This window comes from Mobula hypostoma, chromosome X2, assembly GCF_963921235.1.
Source record: "Mobula hypostoma chromosome X2, sMobHyp1.1, whole genome shotgun sequence".
NCBI lineage: Eukaryota > Metazoa > Chordata > Chondrichthyes > Myliobatiformes > Myliobatidae > Mobula > Mobula hypostoma.
Window position 1 is genome coordinate 5,922,481 of NC_086129.1, and position 21,344 is coordinate 5,943,824.

General features: G+C 46.0%; 1 pseudogene; it reads left to right on the forward strand.

Moving 5' to 3' along the window:
- The first annotated feature begins 228 nt into the window (after positions 1–228).
- The window catches only part of LOC134340981 (probable G-protein coupled receptor 139), a 34,497-nt pseudogene continuing 13,381 nt past the window's right edge, over positions 229–21,344 (forward strand).

Consider the following 21,344-nt stretch of genomic DNA (forward strand, 5'->3'; position numbering starts at 1 on the left):
TAATTTACTTCAACATTCTGTGTTTGAGAAGTGGTTCCTTTGAAGTACATATTTACAGTAAAAGCACATTTAATTGTTAAGACACCTCAGAGGGTTCAGTCACCTTTGTTGGGACAAACTAACTCCCACGAATGTCTAAATAGCAATTCAGTAAATTAAACACAATCTATCACCGCGGGGATTGCAGCTGTCTGAGGTAATCGATTTGTAAATACTGTAATGTGAAACCCTTTATTTTTAAATCTGTTGAAATCTGTCCCGGTGGAGCGCTAAATGGTATTAAAACCCCAGGCATGTGTTGCCTCAACATTTCACTCAGAGAGACCGCACAGGGGGACAAGTCACTGCACAGAGACAATATCTGCAATGTTGGATCGGTACGAGCGTGTGGCGAAAATGTTGTACGTGTTCATTGCCGTCATTGGAGTTCCTGGTGAGTGAGCACAGCAATTCATGTTTGGTATTTCTGTGTGTTAACCGGCGTGAACCTGTTTATAACCATTTTATAAGCTTCCCACTTGATGACCATTACAAAAATAACCGATAGAGATATCGATCCCGTCAGCTCAACACTCTCATGCTCAATCCGTATTGATAAGTGGAATTAAGCCTCTGTCTGTCTTTTAACTCACGGGATCGACTCGAACGATGTTCTTTCCTTTAATAACACCATGTACATATTTATCCCAGTGTAGGGGAGGGGAATCTCCCCGTAAAGGGGTTGACTGCGGGGGGGGGGGGGGGGTGGTTACATTGTGAAGTACACTGTATAGAACATAGAACATAGAATAGTACAGCACAGTACAGGCCCTTCGGCCCACAATGTTGTGCCGAACCTCAAACCCTGCCTCCCATATAACCACCACCCCCACCTTAAATTCCTCCATATACCTGTCTAGTAGTCTCTTAAACTTCACTAGTGTATCTGCCTCCACCACTGACTCAGGCAGTGCATTCCACGCACCAACCAGTCTCTGAGTAAAACACCTTCCTCTAATATCCACCTTGAATTTCCCACCACTTACCTTAAAGCCATGTCCCCTTGTATTGAGCAGTGGTGCCCTGGGGAAGAGGCGCTGGCTATCCACTCTATCTATTCCTCTTATTAGCTTGTACACCTCTATCATGTCTCCTCTCATCCTCCTTCTCTCCAAAGAGTAAAGCCCTAGCTCCCTTAATCTCTGATCATAATGCATACTCTCTAAACCAGGCAGCATCCTGGTAAATCTCCCCTGTACCCTTTCCAATGCTTCCAAATCCTTCCTATAGTGAGGCGACCAGAACTGGACATAGTACTCCAACAGTGGCCTAACCAGAATTTTATAAAGCTGCATCATTACATCGCGACTCTTAAACTCTATCCCTCGACTTATGAAATCTAACACCCCATAAGTTTTCTTAACTACCCTATCCACCTGCGAGACAACTTTCAGGGATCTGTGGACATGCTCCCCCAGATCCCTCTGCTCTTCCACACTACCAAGTATCCTGCCATTTACTTTGTACTCTGCCTTGGAGTTTGTCCTTCCAAAGTGTACCACCTCACACTTCTCCGGGTTGAACTCCATCTGCCACTTCTCAGCCCACTTCTGCATCCTATCGATGTCTCTCTGCAATCTTCGACAATCCTCTACACTATCTACAACACCACCAACCTTTGTGTCGTCTGCAAACTTGCCAACCCACCCTTCTACCCCCACATCCAGGTCTTTAATAAAAATCACGAAAAGTAGAGGTCCCAGAACAGATCCTTGTGGACACCACTAGTCACAATCCTCCAATCTGAATGTACTCCCTCCACCAGCACCCTCTGCCTTCTGCAGGCAAGTCAATTCTGAATCCACCTGGCCAAACTTCCCTGGATCCCATGCCTTCTGACTTTCTGAATAAGCCTACAGTGTGCAACTTTGTCAAATGCCTTACTAAAATCCATATAGATCACATCCACTGCACTACCCTCATCTATATGCCTGGTCACCTCCTCAAAGAACTCTATCAGGCTTGTTAGACACGATTTGCCCTTCACAAAGACATGCTGACTCTCCCTGATCAGACCATGATTCTCTAAATGCCCATAGATCCTATCTCTAAGTATCTTTTCCAACAGCTTTACCACCACAGAAGTAAGGCTAACTGGTCTATAATTACCCGGACTATCCCTACTACCTTTTTTGAACAAGGGGACAACATTCGCCTCCCTCCAATACTCCGGTACCATTCCCGTGGACAACGAGGACATAAAGATCCCAGCCAAAGGCTAAGCAATCTCTTCCCTCGCCTGGTGGAGCAGCCTGGGGAATATTCCGTCAGGCCCCGGGGACTTAACCGTCCTAATGTATTTTAACAACTCCAACACCTACTCTCCCTTAGTATCAACATGCTCCAGAACATCAACCTCACTCATATTGTCCTCACCATCATCAAGTTCCCTCTCATTGGTGAATACCGAATAAAAGTATTCATTGTGTATCTGAGATATTGGTCAGAGAGAACCCCTGGTCCTGTGTTTCACCCCTCCCTGTGGAGATCACAGTCGGATCCCGCTGACTGTTGGTCAATAATTGGGTCCGATCACCTGGATCAGAGTCCTTGGATCTGCTGACACGAGTTATCGAATTGAACTGCGCTGTGGAATTAATCCTTAACGGACGCGCTCAGCCTCCGGTTACTAAGTTGTCGCTACTTTCCCCCTGAGATCCGTCGTAAATCGGGGCAGCGTTTCGTCATGAAGACGGTCTCGACCCGCATCAAGAGTTTGTTCAATTCCATGGATGCCGCCTGCCCTGCTGAGTTGCACCAGCATTTTGTGCGTGTTCCTCCCCTCTGTATCGCTTCTCGGCCCCCTCAGATGCTGAGTTTCCGGAGACCTGGTGAGTCACGGTTAAATCGGTGAAACCGGGCCCATCAGCGACTGGAATCGGGATCAGCACCGATTGTTCTTCTTCATGTCGCTCGTTTTTATCGCCGACGATTGCCGACTCATCATCTTATCTGCACACTGAAGAAGGCAGTTTAGAGACAGCGTGACCCGTGTCTATTGTTAGATCAGTAGCCGTTCACAGAGTCTAGCACTCCTGAGGTTCAGCTGAAGCCCGATCCCGGGTCAATTCCCGGAAAATAAGTTCAGTTATGCCCACTGTCTGCCCTCTCTCTCTGTCTCCCCCTCTCCAGTGAATTTAGTGGCGATTGTGCTCCTGTCCCGGGGAAAGTGCGGCCTCTCTACCTGCACCACTCGCTACCTGGTGGCCATGGCAACGGCCGATCTACTGACCATCGTCACACAGGTCATTTTGTATCGAATTAATGTGTATTACTTCCCCTGGAGTTTTCTGAGCATCACCCCTGTGTGCAGTGTTATTTAAGTCCTGACGTTCGCAGCCACAGACCGTTCTGTCTGGTTCACCATCACATTCACCTTTGATCGGTTTGTCGCCATTTGCTGCCAAAAGGTGAAAACAAAATATTGCACCGGGAAAACTGCGGCTGTGGTTCTGACAACAACCGGCGCAATGTGCTTTCTGAAACACGTCCCCCGATACTTCACACTCGAACCCAGAGTGATCATCGGCGACGCACTGTGGTTCTGTGTGATGAAAGACAATTATTTCACTGACCCCGGGTGGGTAGGATATGACTGGTTCGATACGGTTTTAACTCCGTTCCTCCCTTTCGCTGGGATCCTGCTGCTCAACGCTCTGACAGTCAGGCACATTGTAGTGGCCAGTCGGGTCCGTAAGAGGCTGAAGGGTCAGAGCAAGGGGGAGAACCGCAGTGACCCGGAGATGGAGAGCAGGAGGAGGTCTGTGGTTTTACTCTTCACCCTCTCCGGCAGCTTCGTCCTCCTGTGGATGACATACCTTGTAAATTTCATTTATTATCAGGTCTCAGGAAAAGGATTCGATTTCAATGATTCTGAACGGATCTTTCAGCTCGTCGGGTTTTTGCTGAGGGATTTCAGCTGTTGCATCAACACATTTATTTACGCGGTGACTCAGTCAAAATTTAGGGAGCAGCTGATCAGCGCGGTGAAATATCCGGTCACCTCGGTGCTTCAGTTGATTAATAATGAGTACAGTGTCTCCAGTCCGGACTGTGGGTCCTCACAATCTCCGCCTGATCTCCCAGATATTAATCCCGGGCGGATTGTTCCATCGACCGGCAGGTACGGGGCATTAGGATAGTGTGTCGGGGGTGGGTGGGGGGGGGGAGATAAGCAAAACATCGTCCTGAGACTGATTACAGTCCCTCATTAGGCCCGCCAGATGTCAGTCACAGAACTACTGCAGAATGCGCACATCCATTAGTCTGTGGATATGTCCATCTAATCCGATTCCGCCTACCAACCTCACAGTCCGACATTACAAGACGGCTGCGGTCTAGTCTGATGCTGGTTGGTTAATCCAATGACATCACAACAGTCTCCGCCTTCCCATTTAATGATTGGCCAACGTGTTGAAGTAGGGCGGGCTTTGCATAAACGGCGATTGACACTCCAAATTAAAGTCGCATTTACACGACTAACTGAACTGAGGTGTGGTGTAGAGAATTGGGAAACAACGCTTACTAAAAGCTAAATTACCCCCCAAATCACATAGATTGTACGTAATGAAACACAGTATCGCAAATTAAATTAAACACACTCCCATAATTTAAGAAATTTTTCAAATGAAAGCTTTCAAACAACAAAGATTGTAATGAAGCTGCATTTGATTTCCTTCTGCCTGATATGCTTCACCCTGAAATAGTATCTGTTCAACTGTTTCAAATGACAAAACCGACAAGACTCGGAATCATGTGTTCCAAAAAGATAGAAGAAATACTCAATCGTACAATACACAATTCTCAGTCGTTTCAATATAATTCCCCCCCTTATTGTTTTATCCCTTTTCCAATAGACCTAACTGTGATGTACTCTGCAAAGTTGTCTCCTCCCATGCCCATTATCCCAGCAGACCTGCAATTCTTACCCACACCAGCCCCTTAACTTCTGCTTTGCTAGGTGGAAGGTCTTTATCCACAGTTGAAATTTGAACAGCTTTTGTAACTAAAGTTCTAAGTGCAAGGATCCATAACAAGTGGACAGAGAAACTAATACCTTCTGTATGAAATAATGTTTGATGAATTTCCAATAGTAAATCTGACCGACTGCTAGAGTAACCTGTTTAAGACTCATTAAATCCGTAAAGGCATTGAACAAATTAAAACTTTACATAGTCAAATGTCCTCCACCCACTGTAATTCTATTTTATATACTGATAAATGATTGGTAAGTTGATTATTTATCCTTACCTGTAGTTCAGGCACAACAAACAGCTACACCAACATTCATAGTTGACCTATACTTTGACTCTTCTGTAAGAATGGTAACAGATTATGATAATTTTGCTTCATAAACAGACTCTCAGGCGTAACAGAATGCTTTGACTTTATTAAACTGTGTGACCTGAAACCAACCAGTCATAGGGAGAAGATGGTGTTACAGAGAACGTGACAGTGGGCATTTGTGTAATCCAACAATCCCATTTTCCCAGCGTGATAAGATCCCAACCTCCTAAAACTAAAAGCACTCTTCCTGTGATGCTCCCAACAGTTCTCTTACACAACTGCAACAGGATGATCATTTCATTGTCCAGTCAACTTAATCCAGTGTGTTAACATTAACTGCAATCACCACAATTGATTAGATTAGATCAACTTTATTGCCATTGTGCAGAGTACAGATGCAAAGCCAATGAAATGCAGTTAACATCTGACCAGAAATGCAAAGAATAGTGTTATTTTCAAAATAGCTGCAAATAAAAAAGTGCTACAGCACACAAATATAACAGTACTGAGACAGTACAATATGGGTGCAATACTGCTTAGCGCTGTGATGTGAGGTTCAGCAGTGTCACAGCCTCAGGGAAGAAGCTCTTCCTGTGTCTGCTGGTGTGGGAGCGGAGGCTCCTGTAGCGCCTACCGGATGGAAGGAGAGTAAAAAGTCCATAGTTAGGGTGAGATGCATCCCCGATAACGCTTTTCGCCCTGCCCAGGCAGCGTTTATGGTAGATGTTCTTAATGTTGAGCAATTGGGTGCCGATAATCCGCTGGGCAGTTTTCACCACATGCTGGAGTGCTTTGTGGTCCCAAATGGGACAAGTGCCATACGACACTGAGATACATTCGGTGAGTATGCTCTCAATGGTACAGCGGTAAAAGTCCATCTGTATCCTGGGACAGAGGTGAGCTTTCTTGATACTCCACAGGAAATAAAGGCGCTGTTGTGCATTTTTCATCAGGATGGCGGAGTTCAGGGACCAGGTGAGATCCTCGGAAATGTGGACACCAAGGAATTTTAAGCTTGATACACGGTCCACTACAGTTCCGTTGATGTAGATGGGGATGTGAGTGTGACTCTTAGCATGCCTGAAGTCCACAATTATCTCCTTGGTCTCCTGGGTGTTAAGGGCCAGATTGTTGTCGACACACCATGAGGCCATGTGCTGGACCTCGTCTCTGTAGTCCGTCTCGTCATCCCCTCTGATCAGGCCAACCACCGTGGTGTCATCTGCGAAGTCGATTATGGAGTTAGAACCATGTAGAGGAATGCAGTCATAGGTTTCAGTTGAAGCAAGCAGCTGGGAAGAAGGGAGTGAAGAAATCGGGTAGAAAAAGTTTGTTTTTTTTAAACACTGCTCGGGGAGAATGGTCTGCAATGTGCAGGCGCATGACGTAGCGCGCCAAGGTTTAAAAGCAGACCACCATATACAGCGGCCATCGTCGGAATGGACTGAGTCAGAGTCGGATGGCTTTGGCTCAACAGGTTTCGGCAAGATCAGGTAGAGGCCAGAGTAGGTTCCGGTAAGTTTTTTGTTCAGATTGTCTAGCGTAGAGAGAATGCCAGGCAGGATGTTGGAATGCTCCTCTTGCAGGATGTGGGAAGTCAGGGAGTCCTCTGGTGTCCCTGACAACGACACCTGCAAGAAGTGCATCCAACTGCAGCTCCTAACAAACCACGTTAGGGAACTGGAGCAGGAGCTGGATGACCTGCGGATCATTCGGGAGAATGAGAAGATTATAAATAGTAGCTACAGGGAGGTAGTTACGCCAAAGGAGCAGAGGACAGGAAATTGGGTCACTGTCAGGCGAGGGAAGAGGAAAGGGCAGGCAGAGCAGGGTTCCCCTGTGGCCATTCCCCTCAAGAACAAGTATACCACATTGGATACTGTTGGGGGGGATGACTTACCTGGGACTAGCTGCAGTAGCCGGATCTCTGGCACTGAGTCTGGCTCTGCAGTGCAGAAGGGAGGGGGGAGAAAGAGGAGAGTGGTAGTGATAGGGGACTCGATAGTTAGAGGCGCAGATAGGAGGTTCTGTGGTCGTGACAGAGAATCCAGGATGGTTTGTTGCCTCCCAGGTGCCAGGGTCAAGGATGTCTCTGATCGATTGCATGACATTCTGAAGTGGGAGGGTGACCAGCCAGATGTCGTGGTGCACATAGGCACCAATGACATAGCAAGGAAGAGTGAAGAGGTCCTGGACAGTGAGTATAGAGAGCTTGGTAGGAACTTGAAAAGCAGGACCTCGAGGGTGGTAATCTCAGGATTGCTACCTGTGCTAGGTGCCAGTGAGGGTAGGAATAGGATGCTCTGGAGGAGGAACAAGTGGCTGAGGAACTGGTGTAGGGGGCAGGGTTTCAGATTTCAGGATCATTGGGACCTCTTCTGGGGCAGGTGGGACCTGTACAAGAGAGACGGGTTACACTTGAACCACAGAGGGACCAATATCCTTTCAGGGAGGTTTGTTAGTGCTATTGGGGAGGCTTTAAACTAGATTTGCAGGGCGATGGGAACCAGAGTGCCAGAGCTGACGGTGTGGCTGGGGTGAAAATAAATGATATTGAAAGTTTAAGCAAATCCGCTGATAGAAAGGTTGTGAGTGGTGGTAAAACTCTTCTGAGGTGTATATATTTCAATGCTAGGAGTATTGCGGGGAGGCGGATGAGTTGAGAGCGTGGATTGACACGTGGAATTATGATGTTGTAGCAATTAGTGAAACTTGGCTACAGGAGGGCCAGGACTGGCAGCTTAATATTCCAGGGTTTCGCTGTTTCAGATGTGATCGAGGCAGAGGAATGAAAGGTGGGGGAGTAGAATTGCTTGTTAGGGAAAATATTACAGCAGTGCTCAGGCAGGACAGATTAGAGGGCTTGTCTACTGAGTCTTTATGGGTGGAGCTGAGAAACGGGAAAGGTATGGCCACATTAGTGGGATTGTATTACAGACCACCCAATAGTCAACGAGACTTGGAAGAGCAAATCTGCAGAGAGATAGCAGACAACTGCAGGAAACATAAAGTTTTGGTGGTAGGGGATTTTAATTTTCCATACATTGATTGGGACTCCCATACTGTTAGGGGTCTAGATGATTTAGAGTTTGTAAAAGTGTCTTCCTATAAGCTGCTGTACAACTGAGACACCACACAGAGATGCAGTATGTTCTCTATGGTGCAGCGGTAAAAGGTGTCCAGCATCTGTTCAGGGAGACCAGCTTTCTTCAGCGTCCTGAGGAAAAACAAGCGTGGCTGTGCTTTCTTAACTATTGTAGCGGTGTTAGTGGACCATGTAAGGTCTTCTGAGATATGTATTCCCAGAAACCTGAAACTGGACACTCCCTCCACTATGTCTCCGTTAATGTAAACTGGAGCGTACTCGTCATCCCGTGACTTTCCAAAGTAAATAATCAGCTCCTTGGTCTTTTCTGTATTAAGAGACAGGTTGTTCTCTGAGCACCCGCTCACTAAGTTCTGTGCCTCCGCTCTGTACACTGATTCGTCTCTGTTGGAGATCAACCCGATCACTGTTGTGTCGTCTGCGAATTTGACGATGGTATTGGTGTTAAATGCAGGTACACAGTCGTAAGTGAAGAGGGAGTAGGGTATGGGACTCAATACACAACCTTGTGGAGTACCAGTGTTCAGGATAGCAGTGGAGGACAGGTGAGGGCCCAGTCTCACTGCCTGTGAACGCTCTGACTAGAAATTCAGGACCCAGTTGCAGAGTGATGTGCTGAGGCCCAGCTGGTGGAGTTTGGAGATGAGCTTGCTTGGGGCGACAGTATTAAAAGAAGAGCTGTAATCAACAAACAACATCGTCACGTACGTGCCCTTTCCCTCCAGGTGTGCCAGGACAGTGTGAAGAGCTAATGAGATGGCATCCTCCGCGGCCCCAAGGTTAGAGCTTGTGGGCCCGTTCGTCTCTGATTCACTCCAACGGTCCGCCCGTCCACTGACTCAGTTTTGGCAAGGGGTCTACCACCTATTGGGAACCTGCTCGCAGCGCCAAGAATCGATCAGCCTCTCTACCGGAGAACTTTCAGTTCAGACCCAGGGAATAGTTGTCTCGCACAGTTAGCTGAGAGTATTAGCAAGCTTGCGTTGCTCAGATGACCCACAGAGTCCCGCGCAGTGAGCTTTGGAAAACCTGCAAGTCAAGTGAGTCCCCGAGTACGGTCTGGGCTGTTGTTAACAGTATTCCTTATCACATACATACTCTGATAAGGGTGCACAGTGCGGCTTCTCATCGAACAAACACTTCTTTGTTCAGACATTACTCTCACAGCACGACTTGTCAAGCTGCCAATAACTGAGTTAGGTTTTAACCCTTTTACTTCTGCATATAATTCCCCAACGTTAGAGTCAATCACAGACACGACAGCACAGATACTGCTCTTCGGCCCGTCACCCTGTTGTTCCTCTACCGCGAGAGACGGTCAAAGAAACCAGAGCGCAGAAACAATCACCTTGACCCGTCAAACTGTCGCTCCTGTCCCGTGAGGGTGATCCACAGACACGACACCGCAGAAACAGTCCATTCGGCCCATCAGCGTGTCGCTCCTGTCCCGTGAGAGTGATCCACAGACACGACACCACAGAAACAGTCCATTCGGCCCATCAGCGTGTCGTTCCTGTCCCGTGAGGGTGATCCACAGACACGACACCGCAGAAACAGTCCATTCGGCCCATCAGCGTGTTGTTCCTGTCCCGTGAGGGTGATCCACAGACACGACACCGCAGAAACAGTCCATTCGGCCCATCAGCGTGTCGTTCCTGTCCCGTGAGGGTGAGTCACAGACACGACACCGCAGAAACAGTCCATTCGGCCCAGCAGCGTGTCATTCCTGTCCCGTGAGAGTGATCCACAGACACGACACCGCAGAAACAGTCCATTCGGCCCATCAGCGTGTTGTTCCTGTCCCGTGAGGGTGATCCACAGACACGACACCGCAGAAACAGTCCATTCGGCCCATCAGCGTGTCGTTCCTGTCCCGTGAGGGTGAGTCACAGACACGACACCGCAGAAACAGTCCATTCGGCCCAGCAGCGTGTCATTCCTGTCCCGTGAGAGTGATCCACAGACACGACACCACAGAAACAGTCCGTTCGGCCCATCAGCGGGTCGTTCATGTCCCGTGAGGGTGATCCACAGACACGACACCACAGAAACAGTCCATTCGGCCCATCAACCTGTCGTTCCTGTTCCGTGATATAGAGTCACAGACACGACACCACAGAAACAGTCCATTCAGCCCATCAGCGTGTAGTTCCTGTCCCGTTAGACTGAGTCAGCAACCCGACAGGACCCATTATCCTAACATTAATGTTCCGTTTGAGTCAGTCTCAGAACGTAGAGCACAGAAACAGACTCTTCGTATCTTATCCTGGCTGTGAGAGTCAATTACAGACACAACACCACATAGACCGTCAGGGCCATTATCTTGTTATTCCTCGCACATTAGAGTCAGCCACAGACGTGACAGCGAAGAAAAAGGCCCTTCGGCCCATTTTTCAAACGATCCATTTCTGCGCCTGAAATAATTATTATGGTCTGGTCACATGACCCGCAGACCGACAGAGCAATTTCCTGGTCCTTCTCGGCCAGGCGGAGGCAGATTTACACCCTCAGTTTGCCTTTGCTGGAGAGGTTCAGAGGTTGGATTAGACGGTTGGTGAATAGTTAAATGGGACAGTTAAAAGACAAAGTTTTTATTATGGAGAAAGCCACTATATATTTGCAATTTATTCTGCATAAGCATATGTTTTCATTTGTTTTTTTTTTCTTCTAAATAACTTTAGGGCAGTTTTTATACTTTTTTTTCCACCTGGCAGTAAATAAAACCCCTTGCACCCCCCGTGTTAGTGCGGACTGCCATCGGTTTGATTTTTAACTGCTGACCCTCGTCGTGTACACTTCCCCACACCTGATAGCGAGGTGTGACACCCCGAAATGCCCATGAGATTGTCCCAGAGCAAAGACCATTTCAAACTGTTCACAAGTTAGCTGTCTCCACCTTCCAGAATAGCAAAACCAAAGTTCAACGTTCAAACTGTATTTATAACTAAAGTACCTTAAGATTCATCTGTGTGCACCTCAGAATCTACTACATACCCCCAAATCTACCCACACACGCACAATCAAATTCGAGTGCATGCTCTTATTCGACAACACACCCCCATATCAGAGTGCACCCCCATATTAGCCGACACGTCCCCAGATCTGTGCCGGTCACAAATCCATGTGCATCCCCAAATCCCAATGCATCCCACAAGTCAGTGTGCACCGTCAAATCCATGACATCCCTAAATCTGCGTGCAATCCTAAATCTATCTGCACCCTCAAATCCGTGTGCAGCCCAAACCCGCTGACACCACCGCGAGCAAATTAGATTATCCCAGAGCAAGAACAATGTCGAACAGTTCACAAAAGAGCTCGCTCCACCTTACAAAACTGGCAAGGACAAAGTTCAAATTCAAACTGTGTATATCAGTAAAGTATCTGTGAATGAAGCAACGTTGAGATTCATCACAGCTCAAATCGACCTACACCACCTGATCCCCCACATTCACCCACACACCCCTCAGTCTGTGCACTTCCCCAAACCTGTGCGCACTCCTAAACCCACTGACACCACACATACGTATTATATTACCCCACCGCAAGAATCATTTTAAACTGTTCAGTAAACAGCTGCCTCCACCTTAAACCAATATCAAGAACAAAGTTCAAAGTGTATTTATTGTTAATGTATCAAAAACGAAAAACCGTCCGTTTCATCACAATCCCAAATCTGTGAGCACCCCAAATCCGTGTCCGCAAACATAACTATGTACACCCCCCAAATCTGTGTGCACTGACAAATCGGTATGCACCCCAAACCCACTGACACCCTCCAAATGCACATTAGATTATACCAGACTAAGAATCATTTCAAACAGATCCTAAACAGCTGTCCTACCTTAAAAATAATCAAGAACAAAGTTCAAACTTCAGAATTTATTATTTAAGTATCTATAAATGTAACATCCTTGAGATTCGTCACCACTCCAAATCCACCGACACTCCCAAATGTGCTCTGTGTGAGAAGTCAGAGTGTGGCAGTAGATAGTTGCCTCCCTGACTGAAGGCCTCTGACCAGTGATGTGCCGCAGGGATCCATGCTGGATCCTTTGTTGCTTGTCATCTACATCAACAATCTGGACGATAATGTGATAAACTGGATCAGAAAATTTGCTAATGCCACCAAGATTGAGGTTGTAGTGGACAGTGGAGAAGTCTATCATCGTTTTCAGCAGGATCTGAACCAGCTGGAAACATGGGCTGAAAAATAGCATATGGAATTTGATGTAAACAAGAGGGAGGTGTTGCACTTCGACACAACCAAGCAGAGAGCTCTTACAAAGTAAACGGAAGTATATTCGGATTGGAGGGTTGTGACTCGTGGTGTCCCACAATGGTCCGTTCTGGGACCTCTGGTTTTCGTGATTTTTATTAACCACCTGGATGTCGGGGTAGAAGGGTGGGTTGGCAAGTTTGCAGACGACACAAAGGTTGGTGTTGTTGTAGATAGTGTAGAGGATTGTCAAAGATTGTAGAGAGAGATTGATAGGATACAGAAGTGGGCTGCGAAGTGGCAGATGGAGTTCAACCCGGAGAAGTGTGAGGTGGTACACTTTGGAAGGACAAACTCCAAGGCAGAGTACAAAGTAAATGGCAGGATACTTGGTAATGTGGAGAGCAGAGGGATCTGCGGGTACCTCTCCACAGATCCCAGAAAGTTGCCTCACAAGTGGATAGGATAGTTACGAAAGCTTATGGGGTGTTAGTTTTCATAAGTCGAGGGATAGAGTTTAAGGGTCGCGATGTAATGTTGCAGCTCTATAAAACTCTGGTTAGGCCACACTTGGAGTACTGTGTCCAGTTGTGGTCACCTCACTATAGGAAGGATGTGGAAGCACTGGAAAGGGTACAGAAGAGATTTACCAAGATGCTGCCTGGTTTAGAGAGTATGCATTATGATCAGAGATTAGGGGAGCTGGGCTTTACTCCATGGAGAGAAGGAGGATGAGAGGAGACATGGCAGAGGTATACAAGATATTAAGACTAATAGATAGAGTGGACAGTCATCGCCTCTTCCCCAGGGCACCAATGGTCAGTACAAGAGGCTATGGCTTTAAGGTAAGGGGTGGGAAGTTCAAGGGGTATATTAGAAGATGTTTTTTTTACTAGAGTGTGGTTGGTGCGTGGAATGCACTGCCTGAGTCAGTGGTGGAGGCAGATACACTAGTGGAATTTAAGAGCCTGCTAGGCAAATATATGGAAGAATTTAAGGTGGAGGTTATATGAGAGGTAGGGTTTAAGGTTCGGAACAAAATTGTGGGCCGAAGGGCCTGTACTGTGCTGTAATATTCTATGTTCTATGTTCCTACAACGGTGGTCGCTGATTTGTTGTGAGTCTGTCTGAGGACGGACTGCGGCCGGGAAGAGTGTATGTCAGTCCCAGTTTGTTCTCAGGATCAAAGGAGTTTCCCTGGAGCTCAAAGTTCAAAGTACATTTTATTATCAGAGTAGAGATAACGAGACATTAAATAACCGCAGCGGCTGCTGATCGATTTCTGTAGCTCTCGCCGCTCCCCCGTTCAATCAGATAGGCTGAAGGCCAAGGGAGTAGAAGAGGCAAAGGTAAACTCGTGTTTCAGAAAATACGAAACAGAAGCAGGCGTTGCCATTCGGCCCCCCACGCTGGTCTGCTTTTCACTCAGAACATGCCCCATCTTTGACCTCAGCGACACTTTCCTGCAGCGTTCCCAGCATCGCAGAGCCCCTAAATTTGCTCTTTCAATTTAGAAACCTTGTGGAGAAAATTCCAAAGATTCACTGCACTCTGGGTGAGAAAATTTCTCCTCATCTCTGTCCTGCTGAGCTGACGCGGATTTTGAGTCTGTGAGACTCCCCAGCCAGGGGGAGACATCATTCCTGCCCCTACCCTGTAAATACCCTCTGAGAAATTGTCTGTCCCAGTCAGAACACCTCTTATTTATGTCATTCTGAGACTGGCCCAGTGCGATAATTGGATTCGGGAGCAACTCAGTGCATGAACAAGTCAGTGCATTTATGCTGTATCGTTCAGGAGTCTGATGGTTGAGGTGTAGTAACTGTTCCTGAACCTGGTCCGAGTCCTGAGGCTCTTGTACCTTCTACCAGATTGCAGCACCGAGAAAAGAGTCTGGCCTGGGTGGTGAGCATCTCTGATGATGGATGCTGATTTGCCACGACAGCGTTTCAAGTAGATGTGCTCAATGATTGGGTGGGCTCCACCCGTGATGTACTGGGCTGAGTCCAATACTTTGTGTCGGTTCATCAAGAGGGCGATGAACTACTTTGGTCATCGCGATCCATGTGAACCTCTCAGACCAGCAATTTTGACCTCAAGAACATCAGACTGTGCTCAGCACAGAATGCCCTGCAGTTAATGCAGGAGAAGGGCTGGATGTGTAAATGTAACTTTGCTGGATTAAATAACGACAGCACAAAAAAGATCGTTACTTATCTTTCCACACGTTTATTCCTTCGAGCTCAGCCGGCGAGTGAACGTGGACCCGAGATCAGGGAGAGACCCTTTCACATCTCCCCTGCTGTTCTACAAGTTCACTGCCCGATGTCAGAATTGTTAGAATTTATAAGGCCACCGATACAAATAACCAATCAGTTTGATAACCATTCCGGTCAAGTCAATGGATTATTGATGCAGAGAACAATCAGTTTGATAAATATTCCAGCCAAGTTAATGGACTATTGATACAAAAGTACAATCAATTTGTTAGACACTCCAGCCACCTTAATTAAAGAAAGGAATGTCCTACCTGGTTTGCTGGAAGCACAACTTAATTACAAAGATAAGAAAATCCGTCAAATTTGTGCTTGAATTAAGAAAGGAATGTTGTGTCTAATTTCCATCAGGTACTGCTTTTCGTCATAATCAAAAGGTGTGAAAAGCCCAGAGACATCTTATGTGGATCTGGGCGAACTTTAACCCTTATCTTGCTTCAAAGAAAGCAGCTGTGAGACATTATTCAAACACACTGCAGTCACAGACATAGTCAGTACTGAATCCATTGTTTACAGGAATCTGAGAATCCCCCATTCCGTTAAACTTATCGTGTGTTCCCAGATCCTTCTGGTCTACCGACTCCCCAGGACCCGAATGCTCACCGTGTCTTCATGCACCCCCAAATCAGTGCAAACCCCCAAATCCATCCTTTGAATATGAAATAACATTTGATGAGTTTCCAGCAGTAAATCTGACCTGCTGTGAGAACGACCTGTTTTACCAGAAGGTTCACCAGATTGATTCCTGGGATGACAGGACTTTCATATGATGAAAGTCTGGATCGACTAGGATTATACTCGTTGGAATTTACCACATTGCGGGGGGATCCTATTGAAACATATAAAATCCTAAAGGGATTGGACAGGCTAGATGCAGGAAGTTTGTTCCCGATGTTGGGGAAGTCCAGAACGAGGGGTCACAGTTTGAGGATAAAGGGGAAGCCTTTTAGGACCGAGATGAGGAAAAACTTCTTCACACGAGAGTGGTGAATCTGTGGAATTCTCTGCCGCAGGAAACTGTTGAGGCCAGTTCATTGGGTATATTTAAGAGGGATTTAGATATGGCCCTTGTGGCTAAAGGGATCAGGGGGTATGGGGGGAAGGCTGGTACTGGGTTCTGAGTTGGATGATCAGCCATGATCATACTGAATGGCGGTGCAGGCTCGAAGGGCCGAATGGCATACTCCTGCACCTATTTTCTATGTTTCTATGTTTCTAAGACTCTTGAAAACGGGAGGGAATCTGAACATATTACAACTTTACATGGACAAATTTCCTCCACCCACTGTAAGGACGAAATGATGGCAACCTGTTCTGCTGTATCTCCTGATAAATGGTTGGTTGGTCGTTTCTTTCTCGTTACCAAAAATTCAGGCACAAAACAGCCACATAAACAATCCCAGTTAAATTATATTTTGATCCTTCTGTCAAAATGGTTAACCTATCTCAATAAATTTCCTTCTTTATACTGAAGCAACAGATTCTCAGGCATAACAGAATCCTCAGATTTAATTAAATCGGGTATCTAAAATCAACTAAAGGCACTGAAGGAAACAATGTGGGGTTACCGAGAACGCGACTGTGGGACATTTTGCATAATTCAACAAACCCATTATTTCAAGCGTGATAAGAACCCAGTTGCTCAAAATTTAAAAAAAACAGTCTTCCTGTGAAATTCCCAACAGTCCCCCAACACACCTTCAACAGGATGATCATTTATCATATTGTGAAATAATAAATATTGTCTTGTAGCGTCCCAATCTCTATCTTATAGAAACCCGAATACAACGTGCCCATCAGTACCTGCACAAGATGTCCAAATTAAAACTCTCAGAAAAAAAATATTATACAATCGCCCCCTCAATCCAATTTCCAAAAGTTAATCAAAAGTCCGTCCTTCCATACATATCATCTGCCTGTCCGATATCAAAAATACTGCTATTACAACATCTTTATTTAACTGTGTTTTCCTAATATCATTTTTCAAACATAAAACTGAATCCAATGCCATTCTACCCTTCAGAAATCTAATAAAAACTCTGATAAAACGCGAAGTCATCTCTCTTTTCCAAATTATAATTCAGACGCTCAAATATCACACGTTCCATCAGTTTACATAAATGAGACATTAATGATATAGGCCTATAACAAGAAGGATCAGACGGGGTTCTCCCAGGTTTTAGAATAGGCACGACTACAACCATTTTCCATGAGGAAGGAAGATGGCCAAACCTCCAAATACAATTCAGAAATTGTAATATTATCTCAAGAGAGTTGCCAGTCACATGTCGAATCAGACAATAACATAGATCATCCCTTCCCGGAGACGTCTGACCTGCCGATTCCGTACAATATTATCACAATATGTCCTCCAGAAAACCTTTTTCGGTATCTTCTCCACTTTCCTCACCACGGCCTGTGTCCTTTTATACATAATGAGGTCACTCGGAGACTGATACTTCTTCACTTTCCTAAACACCTTATTTCTCTCCCTAATTGCCTCTGCACGGTCCTCAGTCCACTATGGTACAGGACTTCTCCCATTAATCCTGTTTGTAATGGGAATCACTTCCAACACAGTCTCCTGAATAACATGACATAACTTTTCATTGTTAAAATACACATCTTCCTCAACATTCTGTAGCAGTTCCTTCCAGAACTACTGTGGGCATTAAATCTCGTACCCATTCAGACACACAAGTTGGGAAACTCTTCGAATCCAACCATTACCATCATTCCACAATCAACCCCACAGTGAATTATGTGCGTTAAAATCCCCACACCATACAACCCTTAGTGAGCGAGATCTGCATATACTTTCTCACAAAGCAATTGAAAGTTTTCCACAAGGTTTGTAAAAACTAACCACTTTTGTACAACTACCTGCTGAATCTAATATTTCTACTACAAGTTACTCATATGTTCCATTCACTTTCACAACTCTACACCCTGCCCCTTCCCTTATAAAACTGGCAACACCACTCCTCTATCAACCAACCCATCACGACCACTAACATAATAACTCTACACAAAAAAAAACACTTACATGTGGAAATACCAGGTTTCCTCAATGCATATAACATTGGGAGAATCTGAATGACAAATCAGAAATAAACTTCTTAAAGTCTTGAACATTATGAATCTGACTTCTCGCATCCCATTGCAATATATTTAATCCCATTATGAACCTTCACAAGTAGACTGGGATACAGATACCCCACCCATCAGAGCTTCATTTACAGCTTCCCACAGAACACCAGCTACACCGAGATACCTTTCTGCAGCTTTTACAATAATTTTAATTTCCTCAGTGGTGCGAGATGTCCGATCAGTACAATTCGCCACATCCATTATAAACATCGGAAACTTCATTTTATCCAGCAGTGAAATATCTTTAGTGAGAGAACTGTGATGGTGACATATACTGTACATATATCCACTGACGTCACAGTCTGTTCTCTGACTGGGAACACTTTATCCAGTTTACCTGCTCTACTTGCTGTACTTGTCCATAACAGGCCCTTCTGCTCACTGTGTTGTTCTGAACCAACTGAACCGGTCATTTCATGCCTCACTAAACCAACCCCTCTGCCGACACAAGGTCCACATCCCTCCATTCTCCACACATTCTTGTGGTATCTATTAGCCTCTATCACGTCTGCCTCCACCACCACCCCTGACATTCACTCCAGACACTCACCACGATGGGTATGAAAAACAAAACTTGAAACGTAAATCTCCTTTAAACATTCTGAGTCAGATTTTTAACATTATTGTCTTTTCTAATGCTTTTAACATCAGCTGTGTGAAGAAAAGTTGCAAACTTACACTAAATTACAAAATACATAAATAGTGGAGAAAGGACCAATGAGGTAGTGTTTCCCCTTTCTCCTGAAGTGCATGCCCTCTGGTATTAGACATTTCCTCCATAGAGATCAAAATACCGGTTGTCCACTCTGTCTCTTCCTCTCGCGTTACTGTAAACGTTTGTCCCTCAGCCTCTGCCAGCCCAGAGAAACTAGATCCCTAGATTGTCCAGTCTCACTTTATCCAGGCAGCATCCTGTTAAGCCTCTTCTAATCACCATCCAAAACCTCCGCATTGTTCCTGTATTAGAATGCAGTTCTCCAGATGCAACGTAACTGCCTGACCCTGGAACCAGTGTCTGCAGTTGTGAACTGGGATTCCAAGCTCCCTCTGTAGATCAACACTGTCCAATCCCATCCCATGAAATTAACAGCAAGGGGATAACATTGAGCCTTTATAAGACACTAGTCAAGCCCACTTGTAGAATTGTCAACAGTTTTGGGCCCCATATCTCAGAAAGGATATGTTGGTATTGGAGAGAGTCCAAAGGAGGCTCAGAAGGATGATTCTGGGAATGAAGGGGTTAACATAGGAGAAGCATTCGGCAGCTTTGACCCTGTACTCACTGGGATTCTGAAGAATGCAGAGGGGATCTCATTGAAACCTGCTGCATGTTGAAAGGACCAGATAAGGTGGATGTGGAGAGGATGTTTCTGACGGTGGGGCTATCAAGGTCTGGAGGGCACATACACAAAAATGAGCGGCCACCTTTTCAAACAGAGTTAAGGAGGATTTTTTTATTAGCCAGGGAGTATTTTATCTGTGGAATGCTCTGCCACTGTTTGCGGTAGAGGCCAAGTCTTTGGGTATATTTAAGGCAGAAGTTGATCGTTTCCTGATCGCTCACGGCATCAAAGGATATGGCGAGCGGTCAGGTGTATGGAATTGAGTGCGATCAGGGATCAGCCATGACAGAAATTCAGCAGACTCGATGGGCTGAATGGCCTAATTCTGCTCTTATGTTTTATGGTCTTATGGACACAAGCCCCCTCAATCATGATGAATCTCCTCTGCAGCCTTCCAGCACAAAACATCCTTCATACAGAATGCTAAGCAGAACTGAATATAACTTTTTAAGAACTTTGGCCAGTCAGGCAGCATCTATTGGGGGGAATGGAGTCGATGTTTGGGACGGAGCTCCTCCCTTACGGTACTGACACAGGCCCTTCTGCCCAACCTTTCCATGCTGTCCTGGTGTCCATTTAAACTAATCCCTCTGCCTGCCTTTGACACAGAACATAGAAATCTACAGCACATTACAGGCCCTTCAGCCCACAATGTTGTACCAACTATGTAAAGTTCTCTAGAAACTGTCTAGGATTTCCCTATTGTATGGCTGTCTATTTTTCTAGCTCCATGTACCTATCTAAGAGTCTCTTACAATATCCTATTGTATCTGCGTCTACCACTGTCACTGGCAGTGAATTCCACACACCATCCAATCTCTGTGTGAAAAACTTACCCCTGACATCCCCCTTGTACCGACTTCCTAGCACCTTAAAACTATGTCCCTTCGTGTTAGTCATTTCACTCCCTCCTTAGTATCCACATTCTTTTTGTAGTGAGGTGACCAGAACTGAAAACAGTACTGCAAGTGGGGACTAAATGTCTCCTAATATAGCTTCAACATTACCTCACAGTTCTTGAACTCAATCCCACGGTTGATGAACCCCTCACACCAGACGCCTTCTTAACAACACTGCCAACCTGCGCAGCCGCTTTGAGTGTCGTATGGACACGGACCCCAATATCTCTCTGACCCTCCACACTGTCAAGAGTCTTACCATTAATGTTATATTCTGTGTTCAAAATTGACCTGTCGAAATGAACCACTTCACACGTATCTGGGTTGAACTCCATCTGCCACTTCTCAGCCCAGTTCTGCATCCTATCTATTTCCCGCTGTGATCTCTGACAACCCTCCAGACTACCCACAACACCCGCAACCTCTGTGTCATCAGCGGGGCCTTCTGGGAGTTGTAGTCAGGGGCCTTCCACCCCGCTCACTCCCTGCATTTTGTTTTCTCAGCCACCACAGACATCACCGGAATGGAGTCACCGAGGCGTCGGAGGAGAACCACACCCGTCCCTGTGGGTGCCGAGACCGGCGACCAGCGACCGCAGCGACTCGCTGAACTCCGCCATGGCGATGGAGAGGAGCAGCAGGGGCTGAACAGGGGGCAGATTCCCACCAGCCTATCGTAGGTCAGGCACTCCTCTGACCCCTGCTGTTATTGGCTGCAGTGCGTGTCGGTCAAATGAGAACTCACACGGTGATTAGTTAATATGAACGTCAGTCAGACTTGTATCTCCATGAGCTTGAGTTTGGATTTATATCGGGGATCGGATGCCACTTGTAGGAGGTGGAGTCTTTGGTAAAGCAAATTGGGAGAAATGTAAGTTTTTAATGTAATGATGTATTTGTCTTCAAGTGACACTATTAAGAATAAAAGGGCGCAGGTCGTGGTGAGGAAGGATGTGATTTACTGGAGGTCATATTGGCATAATATTTGAAGGGATATTTAACTGGGAGTTGTTTGGAGTATGATTTAGA